Source organism: Lepidochelys kempii, chromosome 10, assembly GCF_965140285.1.
Source record: "Lepidochelys kempii isolate rLepKem1 chromosome 10, rLepKem1.hap1, whole genome shotgun sequence".
Classification (NCBI taxonomy): Eukaryota; Metazoa; Chordata; order Testudines; family Cheloniidae; genus Lepidochelys; species Lepidochelys kempii.
Window position 1 is genome coordinate 74645059 of NC_136389.1, and position 21567 is coordinate 74666625.

The following is a 21567-nucleotide window of genomic DNA, read 5'->3' on the forward strand; positions in this document are numbered from 1 at the left end:
AAGAAAAGTGATAATTTGGGGAGGGGTGTTAATTTCAACAAGTGCTCATGGGGAAATGTTTGTGTTATGTGCCCAGCTCCAGTTTCAACAGTCACTATACTTCTGATCTATGATGGAAAGTCATTCTTTCCACTTATAGCTTTTTCCTGTTGCCAGGCCGAGCATACCATCTGGCACTAGTGAGCTAACCTCATTTTCCCAAGTACTCACCTTGCCCTATGTCCACATTTCACGTCTGACAGGGGACACAAACACGCAAGATTTTATGTTTAGACTTATGTTTAGACTTTAACAGGAGGGCGCCTGCCTTTGTTTCTGGAACCCATTCAACTGAGTGCTCTTATTTCCCTTCCCCGTGCTTCGTGCTTTATCTCTCTCTGTAATGTTGTGTGATTATGGATACAAAAGTCACCACCCATACAGGATAGAATTCTCCACAATGGATGTTTTGTTCATATACATTTCACTGTCTGTCTCTTGTCAGAGGGTGGCTATCATCTTCACACTAACAATATCCCTTGGTAAATGATAAAGTCAAGCCTGGAGTAAAGCTAGACGTTTTATCACCATGTTCAAACTATCCCCTTACAGCTCTGTACTTGCTAACTGCACATCCTTTTCCTACACAAAGACTCAGAGCACATTAAAAGGCACTTATTGACGCCAGTGTTTGTTTGCAGGAAAAGTGCAGCTCCTACCTGCTGTGACAGTCACCCTGAGTAGCTCCTCTCTCATCACCAAGAGAAAACCAGTCTTTTGCAGTTATACTCCCTGACATCCTCTTTGCTCAAATTTGAGGTTATTTTGTTCCTTGCCAGCTCATTCTTCTTCATTCCTCTGCTGATGCTAATGGATGGGTTGCCCCTCCATTTGCTGATGAAGTCTGTCTGTTGCCTTACTGCAGTAGACAAAGTCAAAGATATGAAGCTCTTAGGTCTGCGTTGGCGGGCATCCTCAAACCACAGGAAACTGACAGTGTGGGACCCTAACATGTGATCTGTATATAAATGTTCAGAGGAAGGGGGAAAACAAGCCTCCAAATCCCTTCCTGATCTCAAATTTAGTGATCAGCCTAACCCTGTAAAAGATGTAAGAGATGCCATAATGTAGCATCTCTGCCCACATTCCTGGACAAGGATTGGTAGGCAATATTTTGATAACATTTTAAAATGAAACAGTAATGCCATGAGGTAAAGGTGGTATTTACATTTCTCTCTCTCTCTCTGTTTCACAAATGCCATCATGGCTGGGTGACATTTTTGATAGCCAGCCCTCTTTAGCCTAGTAAAGCTTTTGTCTCATCATTGAATATACCTGTCACTGCTTCAAGTCCTGTTAGGACTCTTACTGCATTCGATACAGCCATGTCTTGTTTGTCTGATGTATCCTCTCTTACCACCACCGCTCCTCCATCCCCCACATGCCTTAGTTTGTTTTTTTCTACTTAGATTTTGAAGGTCTTCGAGGCTGGGACCATAACTTCCTCTGTGATGGTACAGTACCTAACACAATGAGGCCCTGACTGGAGCCCTAGGAAGTACAAATAAATAAATAAACTTTCTATTGTGGAGTGTCTACTGATAGTCAAATAAAGAGTAGTTTTCCAATCAATTTAATCCTCGGTGTAAGTATATTGATACACCAGGATTAAAGTTGGCACCTCATCTGCACTCAGAAATAACAAAAAAGCTGTAAAGAGAGGTGTGCAAAACTCAGCTGGTTTATCTTCACAGGGGTTTGTACAAACACTGTCTTTGCTACAAAGCTTCAGATTAACCTCCTATGTCCTAAATTAAGTTCCATTCTAAGGCCCTGTTTCAGCAAAGGACTTAAGCACATGCTCAACTTGCAGCATGGCATATGTGTATTCAGTTAAGTTCTTTGCTGAGTCAGGGCCTAAATGAGCATAAAAATCTCAGATCAAAGCTCATTTAAAAAAAAATAAAAGAGGAAAACAACTCAAGGTTGACTTTAAAAGATCTGAAAACCATTTTAGACTATCAACCTTGTGCCCCGTTCTTTTTTTGTTGGAGAGGTTTTTGCTGTAGTGTGGGCTCCTCCTCTTATGCCAGAGTTGAATATTATACTGTGGAAAAGGATAGCACTTTAATGATTGCTTATCACTGTCTGCTTTCTCTCTCTTTGGCTGGGGATTTTCATTTCCTATGTCATTTATAACTAGCTGAGGTCTGTGGTTTTTTTTTTTTTATTATTTTGTGTGTGTGCTGTGAAAAGGTAGTATGCTACAGATTTCATCACCATGTTACATACCGAGCTCATATTAAGTAATTGTTTAGCCTTAAAGAGTGACTGGCACCTCATGGAAAACTTCCAAAAAGAAGCACATTCTACTCGGTACTGGGGGACAGGCTATGGGCTATAAGCTTTTCCATACTTAGTAATACATTTTACCATTATTGATATGGACTAGATTCAAACAGGTGACTATCTGATGGCTACATTAATTTCTAGGGGACACGGATATACCCCATGAAAAACCACTATTAAAACTGGCAGTAAACAGCAAAAAAGACCAAGGCCTGGATAGTAATGATGAAAACCAAGCCCACCTCTAACTCTTAAAGATACCCTTGACCTAGAAAGACTAAGTCACATTGGCAGAGCAATATAAAGAAGCTTGTGCTCCTGTTTGTTGTGATGGTGAGTATTTGTCCTCTTCATGATCTAGAAATGTCCATCTGGAATCTCCACTCCATTCTGGGCCTAATCCATCTCTCAATGAAGTCACATTAACCTTCGGTTGTGATATAATTCATGGTGGGCAGAATCATACTTTTTTCCCAAAATTGCCCAGGGAAAATATTTACAATCCCCTCTCACTGAAAAAAGTCACCCTAACTAAAATGAAAGCTTCCCCTCTCCCCCATCCCCTTGCAACCCTATGAACTTTTGCCCCAAAACTTGCAGTTAAAAACCTACAACTTTTCCTAAAAGCTTCTCCATCTAAAAAAACAAAACAAACAAACAAACAAAAACCTCTCATAATGAACTGCCAAGCATATAACAGACTCCCTGTACCACACCCTTTCTTCCAGGCGATCCAGGGATACTAGAGAGAGTTGCTCTGTAAAGTACATATTGAAGTGTTATCATCAGAGCAACAAGACAAAAAGGCCTTTGCCATATTAGTTGCTCTTCTGCCTGTGTCTAGCCTAAACAGTGATTTTAAGACTGCTAGACAGCTAAATATATCTGGCTTCAGTCATCTAGGTTTGTAGGTCATTGGATTGCTCCTTTCTACTATCTTTTGCAATGAGGATTTTTCCCAACAAGAGAAAAAGCTTTTAAGCAACTACAGATTTGTGCCAAGCACTAATTGAATGAAAGGGAAAGATGTGAGCCAGATACAGTGGGCCAAATTGTCCTCATAGTTAATGGAGTTACTTCAGATTTACACCAGTGTGTTTTAGATCTGGCCCAGATGCTCTGTTACCAGAAATAGCAAGACATTGAAAAAATGATACATAAGTGTCCAAAGTTAGAGAAGAGTTGAACAATTGAAGAACCTTTGATTAAAGATACCTATTTCCTCTTACAAGCAACACTTTATACTCCCCAACTCTGCAAACCATTGAAGGAATTGGCTAATGGTAACATATCTATTTTGTTAGACACAGTTCAGTAGAGCTTGTTTTATCTGATGTCTTAATGTGTGGGAGAGTGACAGGTAGTATTTTGTATCAGCATAACAGCTTATAAAACAATGCTTATCAAGTATCTTCATCATTGTCAGCATGCACACAGATGATTTTATAATTTAGGACATGTCTCGTTGGAAGGCAGCGTTCAGAAGTTGGAGCTATGGCTCTGCAGTACAAGTGAAGAAGTGGAGTTCCTGCACTGGAGACATTTCCCCAGTACTGTCATCTGACTTCAGGCTTTTAAGGAAATAACCTTCTTCCCAACAATAAATGTCACTGGCCCACAGTGGGGGCAAAGTTTATAAGGGAGCCCCTTGGAATATCAAAATAGAGACCCAGCTTCCTCCATAAGAATGTGGAAACTAAACAGAGCTTGGCAGGAACCAGATTTTCTGTTTTGCAGGAAATTCCCAAATTTCAAAAAGTTTTTCTGTTCAGAAGTAAATTTTCTTTCAGGTCGATCGAAAATATTTTTTCAATAAAAAAAGGAAACATTTTGTTCTCATTTCAGTCATTTTAAAACTTCTTTTTAAATGCTTTCTTATAAAAACAATTACTTTTTGAAATTTTAAAATATCAAAATGTTTCTTTTTTTCCTAAATAAAATGTTGTCGACTGACATATTTTTGGAAACATATTTATTGAGTTGAAAATGGCATTTTTCATTGCAAAAAAAAAGGATTCAAATTTTCTGACCAGCTCTAAAACTAAGCCATTCTGCCATTAAGAAGCCCCTGGAAATGGGGGCTCTGCGTTAAATCCAGGACCCCGCAAAGTCAACGGGAGTTTTGCCATTGACTTCAATAGAGGATTTCACCCTTGGAGTGCAATGGCATTGTAGAATGTAGAACCACTGGTTGACTCAGTTACTGCAACATCCTGTTCTCTGGCTTGTTGATAAATGCCATCATGCCCCTCTCATACCCAGTCAAACCCTTGAAATCCCAGGGCACATTGGCTGAGGAGTGCATCGACAGGGAATGTGAAGAGACCAGATTTTAACACTCTTCCTGGCCTTGAAAGCAATCTAGAGAGGCAGCGGGGAGGTGAGAGGGAGGGGAGAGGGGAATCAACCCTTTTACGTGTATTAGAATACAACAGATTATTCTGGTCTGACAGACCTGGCCTACCTACTAACCTTGATAAGCACTTAAATCTTAACAAAAAGAGAATCAATTTGCATTTTCCTTTCTGCTACCGAACATAATGCTTCATTTTGCAGTTGTCATTAAGGGTTATTGTTATCTATACCCAACACATTAGACAGTTTGTGTCCATTGTTGACTTGCTGCCCCATCAGAATGTCTCAGACTGATGGCATTTTTACACTGATGTAGCCTTTGTCCTGCCTTGATGCTATTATCTCAGATGTGTTTATTCCAACAGGTCTCTTCAAGACCTGAAAACTGTCCTCTGTGAAAACATGTCACTCATCACCTCTTCTTACGGTCTGATTTAACAATGCTGAAGGTCTCAACTCACACACACACACACACACACAGAAAGCTTACTTGGGTGGGCAGGCAGGTAAAGCTTCTTTTAACCTGAATGGAGTGAAACTTATATGCACTAGAGCAGCCCTGAACAAACACTGAGCCCATGTAGGCCTCTAACAATACCGCAATCAACATGCGAATTAGCATTTTCTTCCCTGATCTATGGCCTCACTCTCTTTTTTTATTCCAGGGCAAAGGAAACAAACCACAAGCATTCATTAAGCAAACAGCTGTGGACTGGAGGAGATCAGAAGTGCAATCTGGAAACCATGTGTGCTTCTTGTGTTACAGTAATTGGGAAATGATGATCAATGGCAGGTACGGTAACACAATTGTTATAGGCATGCTAAAAAAAAAAGATCTAAATCCTAACACCGAATAATAGAGCCACTCTGCAAAATCTACTTGACCACTGAAGAACCGGTTTGCAGCCTAAAGCGTATAAACAGCGGGTGTGCAAAGCCACTCAAATGTTGACAAATGGTCTTCTCAGAGTTTAAAATGAAAGCAGAACCACAATCTATTTATATATTTTTAAATAAATAAATAAGAGGAAAAAAGGAAAAGAAAAAGAAATTGAGCTTCCACAGGAAAATAACGTATCTGTTTGGCCACCACATTTTATTATATATGTGATTAGTTGTGTTGTATTTATTAGGCACTATATTACAGTTCCATGTACCATATCAGTAATGAACGTATTCAAACATATCATACTCTTCCTTAATTATCTGTGTCAAGCAGTTTTATAATTTCTGCCTAGGAAACCATGCTGTCTCACAGTGCCATGGGACCTTCTAAAAACAAAAATCTCTTTCAATCAGAGTCCCTGTGTGAAATTCAGCTTCACCATGCAAAGAACCCAAATGTCTTGTGGTGCAAAAGTGCAGTTTCACTGATTTCAGTGATGTTGCATCCATTTGAACCAGCAAAGAATTTTGCCCACCAGTTCTACAATAATGTACCCACTCAAAAAATATGTTTTCTGTCAATTAGCATCATTCTCTTTACTTCTGAACTATATAAACCCATAAGCTGAAATTTACCCTACTGCAAATTCAACATGATAAGGCCCATGCACAACTTAAGACTTCATAATAAAGCTTAATAAGTGGTGCACAGATTTTTGTTGGTCCTCTGCATAGAGGTGAATTTTAGTGCTCAAGGGAGTGTTTGGTTTGACATCCTTGGAGAATGAAGTTGTTTAGCCACAGAAAGATATGACTTAGCAGCAGTGTAAAAGTCTCCATAATTCCCTGTCAGTATATTTCTGCCCTGACTTGTAGGGATGTCCTATAAGGGTGGGTCTTCATTGTCCATTCAGTCATTGGCCTCTCTGTTGAGACTGCCAACAAGGCCAGCCGGTTATTAGGCTACATCTTCACTAGGAATTGGACTAAGACTGCCAGTTTATTTTCCATAGGCCACCAGACAGTTCCCAGTTGGCTTTGGCAGTGAGTTTCAATTATTATCGACCTAAGCTGGATTCATACCAGTGACATAGTGTTCAAAGGTTCTGTCCTATTGGCAATGTCCTTTGTCAAGCAGTCTTCAAGTTCCTCAGCTGTTTAGTTTTGTTGCAAATGTATCATTTTTCTACTTTTATTTTAAATTTTAGATTAAGGTTCTTTACATTATTAAAATTTAGGTTCAGAGATTTTAGAGCTCATGAAAGCACCATCTGGATGTATGGAAGGTACTGTGAAAATTTCCCCAGGTCATTTTGGCAATACACCCCTGCCCTGCAACTCTCCTTTGTCTTATAAGAAGGGTTGATTCTTTCCTGAGAAGAGGCTGCTCTTTGTGCCAAATTGTATAATGTGAACAAATGGCCATTGGGGATTAGCCGAGAACACCAAACTTATTACACTTACGCCCTCGGACAGATGATTGCATTTTTCTTTAGAAAATTCATTGTTGCCATCTCAAACATAGCCTGTTATTTATGGTCATAAATTCTTATCATTATACACAAGATCATTTTAAAATTATAATGAAACAGTAAAACATATGCTCTGGAGTTATGGTACTAACACGGTTGCAGTGAATTCTTTTATAGGGAAGCCCTAAAAGCATTGTGTAAAGTCCAGAGACCTTACCAATGTATTTCAGCGGAGCAAAATGCTTGCTGTAGACAGAGAATGAACACCCTGTTATAGTGAACAATCATTTGGCAGCATAGGTTATTTTAATGGACACATCACTTTAAACGAAGCCTTCACCATCTGTTCTGCCCTCTAATTACAGATGCAAAAAGAACATAATTCACAATTGCATCATAAAAAAGTAAGATATAAGTGATTTAAATGCATGTGTATGTTCTTTATTCAATGCAGCATGCAGCTGTTATGTTGTTTTCATGTTTCAGACACAAATCAGGATGAAAATGGCTCTCCTTTGATGGAGTGAATTCCCTCACACAGGACATTTTGTGTGTGGCAAGCCAGAAATTCACTAAGAGTGAAATTCATCCCTTCCCACACAAAAGCCAAGCAGCTGGACTTTATATGGGGAACTAAGCTGGGGTGGGGAGATGGAATTCACATCCACAACTAGTGTTGCATAGGGCTGTAACAGACCCTCCCCAGTCAGTTTCCTAGCCTATGGGCTAGCATAACAGCCACCGATGCTCAATTGGGAGAATACTGAAGCCATTGGAGGGTTATTCCATTTAGTCAATGGATCAGGCCCACATGCACGTTTTTTGGCCACAGGAGCCTCAAAGTCAAATATCTCATAGTCCTTCCTAGCCCTGCTTCCCCATGCTGGCCAATTCTGAGTCACTGTGGAATCCATCCTTACTTTTGACAGGGGCTTCAGTCCTCCTAAGCAGCCCACCATGAGACTTAAGCCACATGCAAAGCACTTTCCCCAGCCCGTTGCACCAGAGTGAATTTACCCTAAGAGAATAATTCACTGTGGATGCACAGTATATTGCTCAGAAAGAGAAATTGGAGAGTTCCTTGTGCCTGCGAGCTCATCTATCAGTAGCTGCAAATGGCAGGAATATTCAAGCAAATAATCCATTCTAAAGCTTAAACGATGCCATAAAAATGAAAGAAAAGTCAATTATTCTTAAGTGAGCCAAGGTAGTTAAAGTGCAACCTTTTATCGGACTAACAAATCGGTTAGAAATAGCTCAAACAAACTTTCAGGTTGATAATGTGTTTTCTTCAGATTTTGGCAGCTTTTAAAATGAGCTATGATCCAATTCAGCTTGTTGTTAAAGACCAATACAGCTTCAAGCATTTTATTCATTTTTTTTCATGTAATAAAGATTGCTTCATTTAAAGATGGCTTTTATTTACATTTATTTGGGGTGGGGGAAATCAAGGTTAGAATGAAACACGTTTCTTTTTTTCACAAACCCAGAACATTGGGATTTCTTTTCCTTCTAGTTTCAACAGGAATGGCAATTTTAAAACACAAGTTTATCCTATATTTATTTATTTTCTTCAATAAAATGTTTTTTGTTCTTATTTGTAGGTAGTTCTTCTATGGTATCGGCTACCTGGGCATAGGAGCTCAGTTAAGACCCCGAGTTAGCAAAGTACTTAAAGAAATGCCTAACTAAGCATGAGTAAAAAGAAAAGGAGGACTCGTGGCACCTTAGAGACTAACAAATTCATTTGAGCATAAGCTTTCGTGAGCTACAGCTCACTTCATCGGATGAAACCTGTAAGCATGAGTAGTTTCACTGAATTCACCTAATACCCTTCAACTCATCATCACCTATAAATGTTTCGACCCAGCTTAACTAATGAATTTAGCAATTTTTCTCTTTCCCTTTTCCTGTAGGGGTTGAGCTGCTTCAGGAGAAGCAAATTAAAATAACAACGTTTTACTTTTACAGAGATTGTTTTATTTTATAAAATTTGAGCATGATTTATATTCAAGAAACCGCTTGAATCCTGCTCTATGAAGTCTTCTATCTAAAATGATCACACACCATTGTAGGCGCTGGATCTATCTCCCATTAACTCCTGGGGAAGTTGGATTAGCTACTATATTTGTACAGAAGATACATGTCCATAATAACAGGTTTCAGAGTAGCAGCCATGTTAGTCTGTATTCGCAAAAAGAAAAGGAGTACTTGTGACACCTTAGAGACTAACAAATTTATTTGAGCATAAGCTTTTGTGATAAGCTTCATTGGATGCATTCAGTGGAGAACCATAATAGTTTGTACTTCTTCTTGGGCCTTTACAATAAATATGTAGTATTGTCAAGAGGATGAGGTGCAGGGCTGAAAGTCAGGAGGTCTTATGTGTAATGCTGTCCCTGCCAGAGACCCAGTCTGTGAATTTGGGTTTACTTTCTTTGTGGCCGATTTTACCCTATTTAAATTAGGAATAATAATAATAATATTTCCACCTTCCTTTGTAAAGTATTTTGAGTACTATGGATAAAAAGCACTATAGAAAATCTATTTATTATTATGTAGAAGAACTGTTTGAAAACCATTTTTTTTCTGACATTTTTCATTTAATTTCATTACTGGTTTTCAACCTGTTTATCGGGTGGTCAAAATGTTGCAGAAATTCAACATTTGCATCAAAAAGTTAACATCTTTTGCAAAACCTTTTCTGCCTTATTTTGACAAGCTCTGTGCAGCAGGATTCCGTTCTTTGTGTGAAACGTATATGGTCCAGTACTGCAGTAGTCAATGGCAAATCCTGCCCCTTATATCTGTGGTGGAACTAATGTCATTCCCAGGCTATGTAAGCAGGAAACAAGATATGATGAGCAAGCTCTAAGTACCTGTATGCTGCAGATCCCAGCTCCCAGTAAGCATCCCTCCACATACAGCAGGTATTTGGGCACAATTGAAGAGGAACAGGACAATTAGAGCCACTCCCATATGGATTCTTTGGCCATTTTCTCCATATGTTGCCTTATTACAACCAGTACTGTCCATTCCTCTCAGTAGCAGAGAGTATACTATAGAGTGAAAGAAAATTGGGCAGGTATGTTGGACCACAAACATTTAAGACTTAAAATGTAAGTCAGAGAACTTCATCATTGGTATGGAATTTTCCAGCGCAACACTGGAAAGGGAGGGAGCTCAAAATGTGAATGCAATGCCAAGACAGTTGTGTAACGGTAAGAATGCAAGCTGCTTCTTCTGAATAAGACATATCCTGGAACTAACGTAATCGCGGAACTGCCCAAAAATAAAGAATTACAGTAATTCAGCAGGTTTCAGAGTAGCAGCCTTTTCTTTTTAGTAATTCAACATTAAACCTACAAAGGCATTTGCCAGGGATGCTACATCCCAGCATCAGCAGAGTGCAAGATGCTGCATTACTTCTAAGTCAGCTATTACTGTGAGTTCCGAAGAAGAAGAAGAATTGACCAGCTTTGGAATTTCCTAACAGCAGAACACGCAGCCAACATAAACATTTTAAGCCGTAGTTGGTTTCCAGCATACTTTTCCAAAGTACGCTACTTTGTTTAGGAAACAAAATTGCAGGGGGGCTGCCGAATTAAAGTATCTCATGCTTTTCCCAGTCAAACCTAATGAAAACCTTGATAGCAGAAAACTTTTGTCCTTTGAGCAGTTAATATATAAAAGACTGGAGATGGGAACAGAATCAAAAGACTTGTCCTAGGGTCCAAATGAGCTTTGCTTGACCCAGGCACATAATCCAAAAGGGCATGGGAGAAAGGTGGCTTAAAGCCAACTTTACGCTCTCTCCCTCCTGATACTCCAGGCAAACAAAGTATGGTTCACCCCTGCAGTAACTTAGGGCAGCTTCTGGGATGCTCTAAATTAGACTAACTGGAAGAGCCTCCTAGGTTCTGCTTTGCTGGCCCAGGCTCACCAGAATACAACCTGTTCAGCCATGTTCTTGCCAACACTCCTTCATTGTGAGGCTGGAAGCAAGCATCATAGAGCTAGTTTTACACCACTCAGGACTACCCTTATGTCAGGGGAATCCCCAGCTGTCCTGGTAGGGCATCTTTCTGGCTTCTTGGCTTTGCCTGAGTGAAGGACCAAGGATATGGCCCAATCTATTTGGGACCAAATTGTCACTTAGCCCTGAGAATGTGCACAAGGATGGAGGAAAGACACACAGAGCGCTCTCTCTATATATCTCTGGAGACACATTGCCCGAAAGGGGCAGAGATGGACAGGATGGAGGTGGGAACAGAACACCTTTCAGTTCTACCTGCCTGAGGTACAGACTAGACAATCCAGTCATTTTACACTCTCTGTGCAGCACTCTAATTGCCTAATGCAAGCCCGTGCCTAAATGGCGCAATACCTCAAGGTATTGAAAGAAGTCTTCTCTCTGGACTTCAGTGAAATAAAGCATATGAAAGCAACAACCTTAAGACCTTCAGAGAACTTCCTATACTTTTGACTGGACTTTCTCTGCTCAGTTCTGACTGGCTGTTTGCACCAACCCTCTCCCTTCCCCTCCTGCTCCCTCACAGTCTCTTCATAGAATCATAGAATATCAGGGTTGGAAGGGACCTCAGGAAGTCATCTAATCCAACCCCCTGCTCAAAAGCAGGACCCATACCCAATTAAATCATCCCAGCCAAGGCTTTGTCAAGCCTGACCTTAAAAACGTCTAAGGAAGGAGATTCCACCACCTCCCTAGGCAACGCATTCCAGTGTTTCACCACCTTCCTAGTGAAAATTTTTTTCCTAATATCCAACCTGAACCTCCCCCACTGCAACTTGAGACCATTATTCCTTGTCCTGTCCTCTTCCACCACTGATAATAGTCTAGAATCATCCTCTCTGGAACTACCTCTCAGGTAGTTGAAAACAGCTATCAAATCCCCCCTCATTCTTCTTTTCTGCAGACTAAACAATCCCAGTTCCCTCAGCCTCTCCTCATAACTCATGTGTTCCAGACCCCTAATCATTTTTGTTGCCCTTCGCTGGACTCTCTCCAATTTATCCACATCCTTCTTGTAGTGTGGGGCCCAAAACTGGACACAGTACTCCAGATGAGGCCTCACCAATGTCGAATAGAGGGGAATGATCACATCCCTCGATCTGCTCGCTATGCCCCTACTTATACATCCCAAAATGCCATTGGCCTTCTTGGCAACAAGGGCACACTGCTGGCTCATATCCAGCTTCTCGTCCACTGTCACCCCTAGGTCCTTTTCCGCAGAACTGCTGCCTAGCCATTCGGTCCCTAGTCTGTAGCTGTGCATTGGGTTCTTCCGTCCTAAGTGCAGGACCCTGCACTTATCCTTATTGAACCTCATCAGATTTCTTTTGGCCCAATCCTCCAATTTGTCTAGGTCCCTCTGTATCCTATCCCTCCCCTCCAGCGTATCTACCACTCCTCCCAGTTTAGTATCATCCGCAAATTTGCTGAGAGTGCAATCTACACAATCCTCCAGATCATTTATGAAGATATTGAACAAAACCGGCCCCAGAACCGACCCCTGGGGCACTCCACTTGACACCGGCTGCCAACTAGACATGGAGCCATTGATCACTACCCGTTGAGCCCGACAATCTAGCCAACTTTCTACCCACCTTATGGTGCATTCATCCAGCCCATACTTCCTTAACTTGCTGACAAGAATACTATGGGAGACCATGTCAAAAGCTTTGCTAAAGTCAAGATACAATACATCCACTGCTTTCCCTTCATCCACAGAACCAGTAATCTCATCATACATGCTCAGCTTCATTCCACACCTGTCCCTCTTGCCCTCTTCCCTTGTCTTATCTTCCCATTCAGCTGATCCCCTCCTAAGTAAACCCACTTCCAAACTAATAAATAAAGAATGATAACTGTGGAACTAACACAAAGTTTGCTGACATCACATTGTTCACTCTAGTTGTACATTCTACTCCTTCCTCCTGCCTGTATCTGTTTTGTCTATTTAGACTGCAAGCTCTTTGGGACAGAGACCATCCACTACTCTGTGTCTGTGCAGTGCCGGATACAATGGGGCCCTATTTTTGGTTGGCCCTTAAGCACCACTATCGGAAACACGTGTATATCTGTAAGACCCACCAAGTATAACTTTTACGCAGGCAAGGACTCTCTGTTCAGCAGGATCACTGAATTACCTGCCTGACAGATACAAAAAAAGTAATTGCCAAGTATGAGGACACAGGGACAGAGTTTCAAAGGCATGTAAGTGCTTAAAGATGCAGAGACACACCCAGTGGGATTTTCAAAAGTGCCTAAGCAGATTAGGTTTCTAACTCCCACTGCTTTCTAAATACCTTCGAAAAAATGGCCTGTGGTGGCTTCATTCAATGTTGCTTATGCTAGCATAAATCCAGAATAACTCCTCAAAAATCTGGTTTTCAGAGATGCTGAGCAGCCACGGTAGAAAACTGACTTCAACTGGTGCCCAGCACCTCTGAAAAGGATGCCCAAGGTGCCTCAAGTTAGGCACCTAAAAACTAAGGCACAAAAATAAGTACCCAATATGGATTTTTGCTGAGAAGGGCTGAGATGCACAGCCAGTCATTGGCTTAGATAAGTATAGACCCCAGGGGTCAAACCCTGACCCTACTGACTTGGTGTGAGTTTTGCCACTGATTTCAGTGTGGCCAAGACTTCTCCCCAGGTCTCTTTTTCCTCCCAGACAGCTGCCCTATCCATTCAGCCACACTGTTGTCCTACTGATGTTCACAATGTAAGTGTGAGGTAAGTACACATTTTACAGAGAGGAAGACTGAGGTAAAGAGACAACTTGTCCCAAAAGTCTCTTTCCTTGACTATTACAAGTGCCACAAGGTATCATGCTAATTTTCAAATGCAGAACTTCTCATTTTTTCTTCAGCTGCCAATCTCAGAAGGCCAAAAGAATGATGACCAAAAACATCCTGAAAGATTATGCTTTTGTCCTTTCTATTCTTTTATCAAATAGGAACAAAAGGCATTGTTTAAGTATGTAAAACATCCTTTACAGTTTGTCCAAGGTCATAGACTGAGAAAGATGAAGACCCAACAATTAAACTCCACTAGACCCCATAATCTGGAAAATGAAAAATGATAGTTAACTCGAAAATGGAAATATGCACCCCAAGGAAGGATCCAGTAACTCCTGCCTCAGCACCTTTGGTTATTCTATATAGACAAGCAAATAGGAATATTCAATGTCCAACACATTTATGTTTCCAACTGGTACAGCAATCTTAACTAGCCACTTATATTCTGCATGATATGGTCTCCACAAGTCCACTAGAAAAGGAAAAGGAGCATTGAACGGAGACAAATGTTGATAGCTCAGGATGTTTTCATTTTCTTCTAATAAGGCATTGTGCAGGATGACAAAAACAGATCACAGAAGACATTCCGCAGCCAGTTAGAGGAGACAGGGTAATACTCAGGCTGTGAACCTTCCAGACACTTTAACTTGGCTCTAACCCACCACGTTCAATGGGCTCAGAGGTTCTCTAACCCACATTCTTCCTCCCCTAACATGTCTCAGTGGACCTGTGAATATAACCAAATAAAAGCTTAAGTTCTAACTACATTAATAGGTGAAATATCTTAACAATCCAGTTCCTACTCTTTAAAGCCCATGGGATTCATGGTTTTCAAGGAGTTGGTTTAAATACATAGGGACAAGTTTTACTCCAGGAAGCTGCTCCTTAACAGATTTCTGCTTTCTGGTGTTGATCTTCAGACACTATCCAGTCTGTTTTAGGGTTAGGGTTTGGGGTGGGGAGTAGATTTAGCTCAGAAAATTCTCATTCCCAGCTCTTCAGGCCATGCCCATATTTCCCATGAGAAAGAAAGAACCCACCATAACAAAGCAAGACCTAGGGAGTACAGCCCGCTTCCGTACAGGCAAAGAGGCATGGAAGCTTTGGTTTTCCCTTTCTCCCCTGCTATTCCTGAGCCATCCTGATACACAAGAGAAAGAAAGATGGCTATACCAGCCTGAGGTAATAATGTAAGGCCTGGGAGGAAATGTTGTCTTTTGGAAAAACACAAAATTGTGTGACTGCATTAAAGTCAACACTATTTATCTTCACCTCTTGTCCTACAGGATGACAAAGGGGCACAACTGTTAGGCCCATCCCCTCTGTGCAGCTGCAATGGAAGGAGGGCTGGGATTGGTGCTTTCAAGTGTCAGACCTTTTGTGCCCAACTACTAGTTTATGAGGCTGATGTCAAGCATCTCACTCAATGAAGCCTTTGTCCTAGGTGTATAGGGCAGGACAGTGGAAAAACTACTCTCTCTCATATCCCAGGCTCATCGATCTTCAGCTCACCCGGTTGCTCCATTTTCCCCTCCCCCTTGCGTGGATAGTAAGGATTTCCCCCCTCCTGGGTTAATGTACTGGAAAATTGCTCTGCATGCTTATGCGGCGGTCCCTTCCCACTCAAAGAGAAAAGGAAAGAGAAAGAAATCTACTTGGGAAGGAGAATATTTTTCCCACTGAACTCACAGGGCAGACCCCAGCTTGTGGGTTCTGACCCTGATTAAGAGAATTTCAATGACCTGCTAGGAGGTTTATTGTGACGGTTGGCAGAATGCACTTCCGAATGAAATTTTTTATTATTTATAATCACAAAGGTGGATTTGAAAGGTCCACATTCTTTTCTCCCACCACTCCCCCCTGCTCTGGCACCCCACCTTTAAACACCCCCCATCTCCCTAGATCCCAATACCTCAGATCTCTCCTAGCTCATGGAGTCTTCCACTGTGATGTTTAGATTCCAAGCACATATTTTCCTTTTACACCATTAAATGGGGAACTGGACTGTATGATGTGAACTTAACCACTGTTGACTTTGGACCTAAAGACAGGGCAATGTTACATGATAGCACAATACAAGATCATTTTTAGCAGTTCCCTGCTAAAAATAATCCAAACACACACACAAAATGTTTCCATTGGTGGGGCTTTTGTTTTGCCAAAACAAAACTTCATATTATCTCTCGGGAGAATGTCTGGGCTGCAGCTTTAACCATATACAGAAGTGAACTGCCTGAAGTGTAACAGAAAGTGTCCATAAACAAGCTAAAATAGACAAGTCTGTTTTCCCAGGTCTTGAAGGCCAACATACGCGAAAAGGCATTAGCTACTCGTGGCCACTGGACTGATCCCAGGAAATGACTGTAATGAACTTGGTATTTGACTGAGACTGGTCATGGATTGGAAATGTTCAATGTGTAAGGTTAAATGGTGGGCCCAGTTCTGCAATCAGTTAAGGGGATGAGAATTTTTGGCGTCAATTTCAATCAGAACAAAGGCAGCCCTTTTATGTAAAAGATTGACACATGACAACAGGGGCTTTAATCTTAATCTTTTCTCCCCAAATCTCTGGTTTGGAGGAGAATTTCTTATTCACTTAAATTCAGCAACCTTAGCCTTTCAAATCTAGCTACAGAGAGACCAAGCTAAGAATCTTCTAGCTGGTGGGGAAAGGGACCATTAGGTAAAGGATTCTACGAAAGAGTATCCATCTGTCCCAGGAGAGTCCTAGGATTGGGACATTGTCACAGGGAAAGGTAAATATTTAAGGTCCTGGGACTATAATACAGAATTATAATACATCATTATTATTTTGTTGCTTACCAAAATGAGTTCGGAATACAGCTCTGGGGTTAGGGGATGTTAACACTTTGTATCCATTATTTAAGGAATTTCCATATGTATAGTTTTCTTATATATAGGCTGGGAAGGATTAGATTTTTCCCCCTCTGTAAATATTGATTTCTCCGTACACAACAAAACCAATGAAAAAATATTTCCATAGATGATAATAAACGTTTGCAGACAGGTAATGTATGAAAAATATTGTTTGGGAGCTTATACACTTTGATTTAAGGATATTTACTTTGTACAGCTTGAGATGTGATATTGACAATTTTATATTTAACATTAACCTTTTGAATCTCAACATCTACTGTCATTAAATAATTATGGTCCCCCTCCCAGCCTCACAATTTCCACAACTCTGAAAATTTAAATAGATAAAAATAGGGGGAAAATGCTTTACAATAATAATTGATATTAGCAGTTGAAATTATATTAAAAAACAACAACAAATTCTTCCAAGCCTGCTTATATATAATAGTGTTACATCCAAGCTGCAAAATTAAAAGCCAGATTTCAAACCCTACCCACAAAGTTGTGGTTACATTCTGGGTTTTAGTTCAGTCATTAATAGATACAGACACAGGCTGAGAAATTCAGATCCAGATCCAGGTCCAGATTCCAGCTCTGCTCTGCAGAAAATCTGGGGTGATCAGATCTGGGAGAATTGAATTGGCCCCACCTTTATTAACATATCATTTTTCACCATTCCAACTCCCTTGCACATGGAAGGGGTGGCTTTAACATGCACCTTGTGGCTTCAAATTCAGGCAAAATACTTGCCATGGTTGACCTGAATATTTGGGTAGAATATAAAATAAATGAGGCAATACTGACAAACCAGGCTCAGGAGAGGGAAACTTTAAAGTCAGACCCAAATGTTAATACAAACACCCTAATCTCTCAGTTTGTCCCTTTTTGTTGTCAGAGGTCAGAAACATTTGGTCCCCCTAGACCCTTAACAAGCAGATGTTACTGTAGCATGCTCAGGGAATCAAGCATAAATATGACCCCTGACCCTTGTTGTCAGCTGATCCACTGAGACTCTTAGAAATATACTCTTAACTTTTATAAATTCCCACTTTTTCCCACCATCCCACTCCATTCTTTCAGGCCCCTCTCCCTTGTGTTTCCAAGACCTGTCACTGCAGCAATGGTCCTGACGCAGTTGCTCCCAGTCTGACCCCTCTCTTCACACAGGTCAAAGGCCTTAGACCCAGGGCAGGTCTCTTTTCTTGCTAAAGGCCAGCTGATGAATCATTCCCAACTTGAAGGGAACAGAGGAGAGGGGAGGAGTTTGTCTCTCAAAAGGCCTTCAAACAACTGTGGCCAATATATCAGCATTTACACTATTCTGACACTTTCAAAACTCACTTTCCTTTCTGGGAACAACAAAAAGGTGGTGGGGGGAGGGAGGGGGAGTTTTGGAGGAGCTGAAAGGAACTCAGTGACCAGGCCATGATATATAAGAGCTAGGTCTTGATACCAATCTTCATGAGATTGTTTTTAAGGACACACTAACGTGGGCACAAAAATCCACCCCCAGAATTCAGACAGATTGATTGGAGGAGTCAGTTTGTCTTGTAAAGAAAGAAAGAAAGAAAGTGTGTGTGGGGGGGAAGGGTACTAACAAAATGAGCTTGACAAAAATAAATCTTGGATCAGGTCCCCTTGACAGGACAACTTTGTTTGACGGCATAGTTTGCAAGTGTTTCTTAGCATCTCAGAGCTGTTCTTTCCCCAACCCTCTCTTTTATTTCCCCTATCCTTATAGGCTGTTCGATTTTAATCTTGCATTCCTCCTCCCTGTTCTACCTGATAATCCATGGCACATTTTCAGAGCCTGTTTGCAAAGGGGGATGTTAGTCTTTGTTTCGTGTTGTCTGCTGAGAGGGAACATCACATTCTGAATCAATTATGGGAGTAGTTGTGGAAATACTCTCGGACAGCTTCTAGATCTGCCTAGATGCTGCTTAGTCTTTCCACTGTATTTAACTTACCATGTGTCTCAGGCCAGAGAGCCTCTGGAGACAGCAGGAGACAATGTTTGAGATTTTATATATTATTTTAAAATACAAATAAAGAGGCTTTTGGGCTCTTACCAGTCTTTGATTGAAGAGGGGATTTCATTGCCTCTGGTATAGTTCACGTCCCTTCTCTGGACACTGCTAAACTATAACTGCAGGGGATGACTTTTATCCCTGGCTAATAAGGCTACTTCTGAAGAACTCGTCTGTGGAATGCACCAAATGAAAAGTATTTTCAAAGGAGTTCCTGGGGTGGATCTCTTTAGATTGACCCAAAGAACTGGCCTTTTGCTCATTCCCACACAATTATTTGATTCCAACACTGTATGTCACTAAAATACAGTCACTCCAACTTGATTATTTTCATTAGAGCTAGCAAAAATAATACCATCAGCTTCTTCCCTTCAGAATAAAAGCCTGATCCAGAGAAACTGGAATTTTTCCCATTGACTCCCAGGGGATTTGGATCAGGCCCAAAGGCAGTTTCTAATTCTCTCTGTGTTAAATATGTTCAGGAAAATGGCTTGTGGTAACTGTTTTAAAAGATAATATAAAGCAAGGTCATTTTAATGGGTTATAAATTCAATTTAATGTTAAAAAATAAATACAATTTAATGTTAAAAATAATTCTGTCATGATTTTCCATGATGAGCACTGAACATCTTTGAAGGAGTATCTGTGCGCTGAGAACAACCCCATTTCCATGTGCTCCAGCATCACACCTTGGGTTGGCTAGTGACGGAAATTTTGATGCGGTTCCCTTTAGGATGAATTGGGTCTCTTACAAATCCTTCCAAAATATGTAAGTTTCACATCCTATTATGTTTGTTACCCAGTCTCCCCCATCGGCCACTTTGACCCGGTTATATGGCTCATCTACCAGTTATGTCTGGGCTTTTTAAATTGTAAGTTCTTTGGGGCAGAGGCCATCTTTTACAGTATCTTTGCAGAGTGCCTTACACAATGAGGTCCAGTCTCATTGTGGCTTTTATGTGCTTTGCATTGTAAGTTGTAATTATAATAATATGTCCTTTAGAAAAGCTATTGCTATTATAAAAATATGATATATGAGAGAATTACAAGTTTCATTGCTTTGGTGGAGTGCGAGTGGTTGTTTGGAATGTGGGTATTTCGGGGTTTGACCACAGTGGGAGGTTCACTTATTGTCATCTTCTGGATGTTCATTTTGTGTGATTTGAGGTTTGTGTATCTTATTTCTTTGTTGTTGGTGTGGATGGAAGATGGCTCCCTGGCCTATTGGGGTGGAGGGACAAGGAGAGTTGTGGCTTGGGCAAGTTGGGTGTGTAAAGGAGCTGAATTAGTGGGTTTAAAATACCCTTTAGGATGGCTCACTGTAGAGGAGTTACTCAGTAAGTCCTTGTCTTGGCTAGGATTTAAATGTGTATCGTTAGAACACATTAGCTCTAGTACAGAAAAGGAGAACTTGTAAAAGACACTGTTTTGTACACGCTAGAGATGAAATCCTGGCTCCACAGAAATCAATGGGAGTTTTGCCATTGACTTCATTGGGGCCAAAACACCATCCCAGAACTTTAGAACTTGTTAGTTAGAAGGTGTTCATTAGAACATGTTAGCTAGCACGTTCTAAAAAAAACATACCTTTAAATCCTATTCAACACAAGGCTTGAGGTTCTGACAGGGCAGAAGTCACCTTGTTTAAAGTCTTCAGAAAATCTCTTGACATCCATGGAGAAACTCCACTCATATCACTCTGGTGGAACTAGTAACAGAGATTCCTTCCATATGAGTTTTTGGTGGCATGAGGCAATTTCTTTCAGCTGTGCCATTTGCCCTTGTTTATCCTACGATGACCCTGTAAGAGCAACACATGTCCTCATGAAAGCTCTGTTACTCTAATTCTTTCTACTCGGGCCTCAAGCAGGGCATTTCTGTGTCTTGCAGCTTGTTCTGAACACGGCAGCATGTTTGCTCACCAGTTTGAACTATCGAGTAAATTATGTCTGCCCTGAGTTCTTTTCATTGGCTGCTTGTATAGTACCTGCTGGTATTTAAAGCCTTTAAAATCTTAGTGCTGGTTATAACTGAGACATCACTGCTATGTCCAGACAGATAGTAATGCTCATACACCATTCACCTATTAAGGCTCTCATCATTTTACTTTAGGTCAGCAAGTGATTTGCTGTTCTAATGTTCTCTGCTTATTCTATGTATGTAAGTAAAATCAACAGTATAGGGAGTTCTGCTGGCAGACTAAAGGGAAAATGAGGCCCTCTAAATATGGATAATTTGTCTGCATAAAAATCAGGGATAGAATACAAATCTAGAAGTTTAATGTACTAGATATTCTTTTTTGACAGTCTGAATTTGAAACCTTACTTGGCCCCAAAGTGGAAATGAGTTTCCCTGCCTCATTCTCATTCTTTCGTGAACTTTTTCTTATATTACCGACAATCTAGCAAAACTGGCTTGCCTGCCTAGGACTGGCTTAGCACACGATAAGTCCCCCTTGAAATGCAACGGCAAAACTATGTAGGAAATGTCACACACCACCTAGCCATACTGTGGAAAACCACAAATAGTGCATATGCATAAATTCCACTTTGAAGCTGGATGGGAATTTTTTTTTTATCCTGTGAGAATTTGAGTATTTTGAAAATTTTCCCCATCCTGTATCAGGATGAAAAGTTGGAATCTCAAAAATCTTTGAACAAAATTCAGATTTTTTTTAAAAAGTCAGGTCCTTTGAACCTTTTCACTTCAATCATTTCAAAATGTTTTGTTTCAATTTTTTCCTTGCTTTTACCTTTGACTTCAAAGCAAAAAAGTCATTTTGAACTGAAAAACAGATT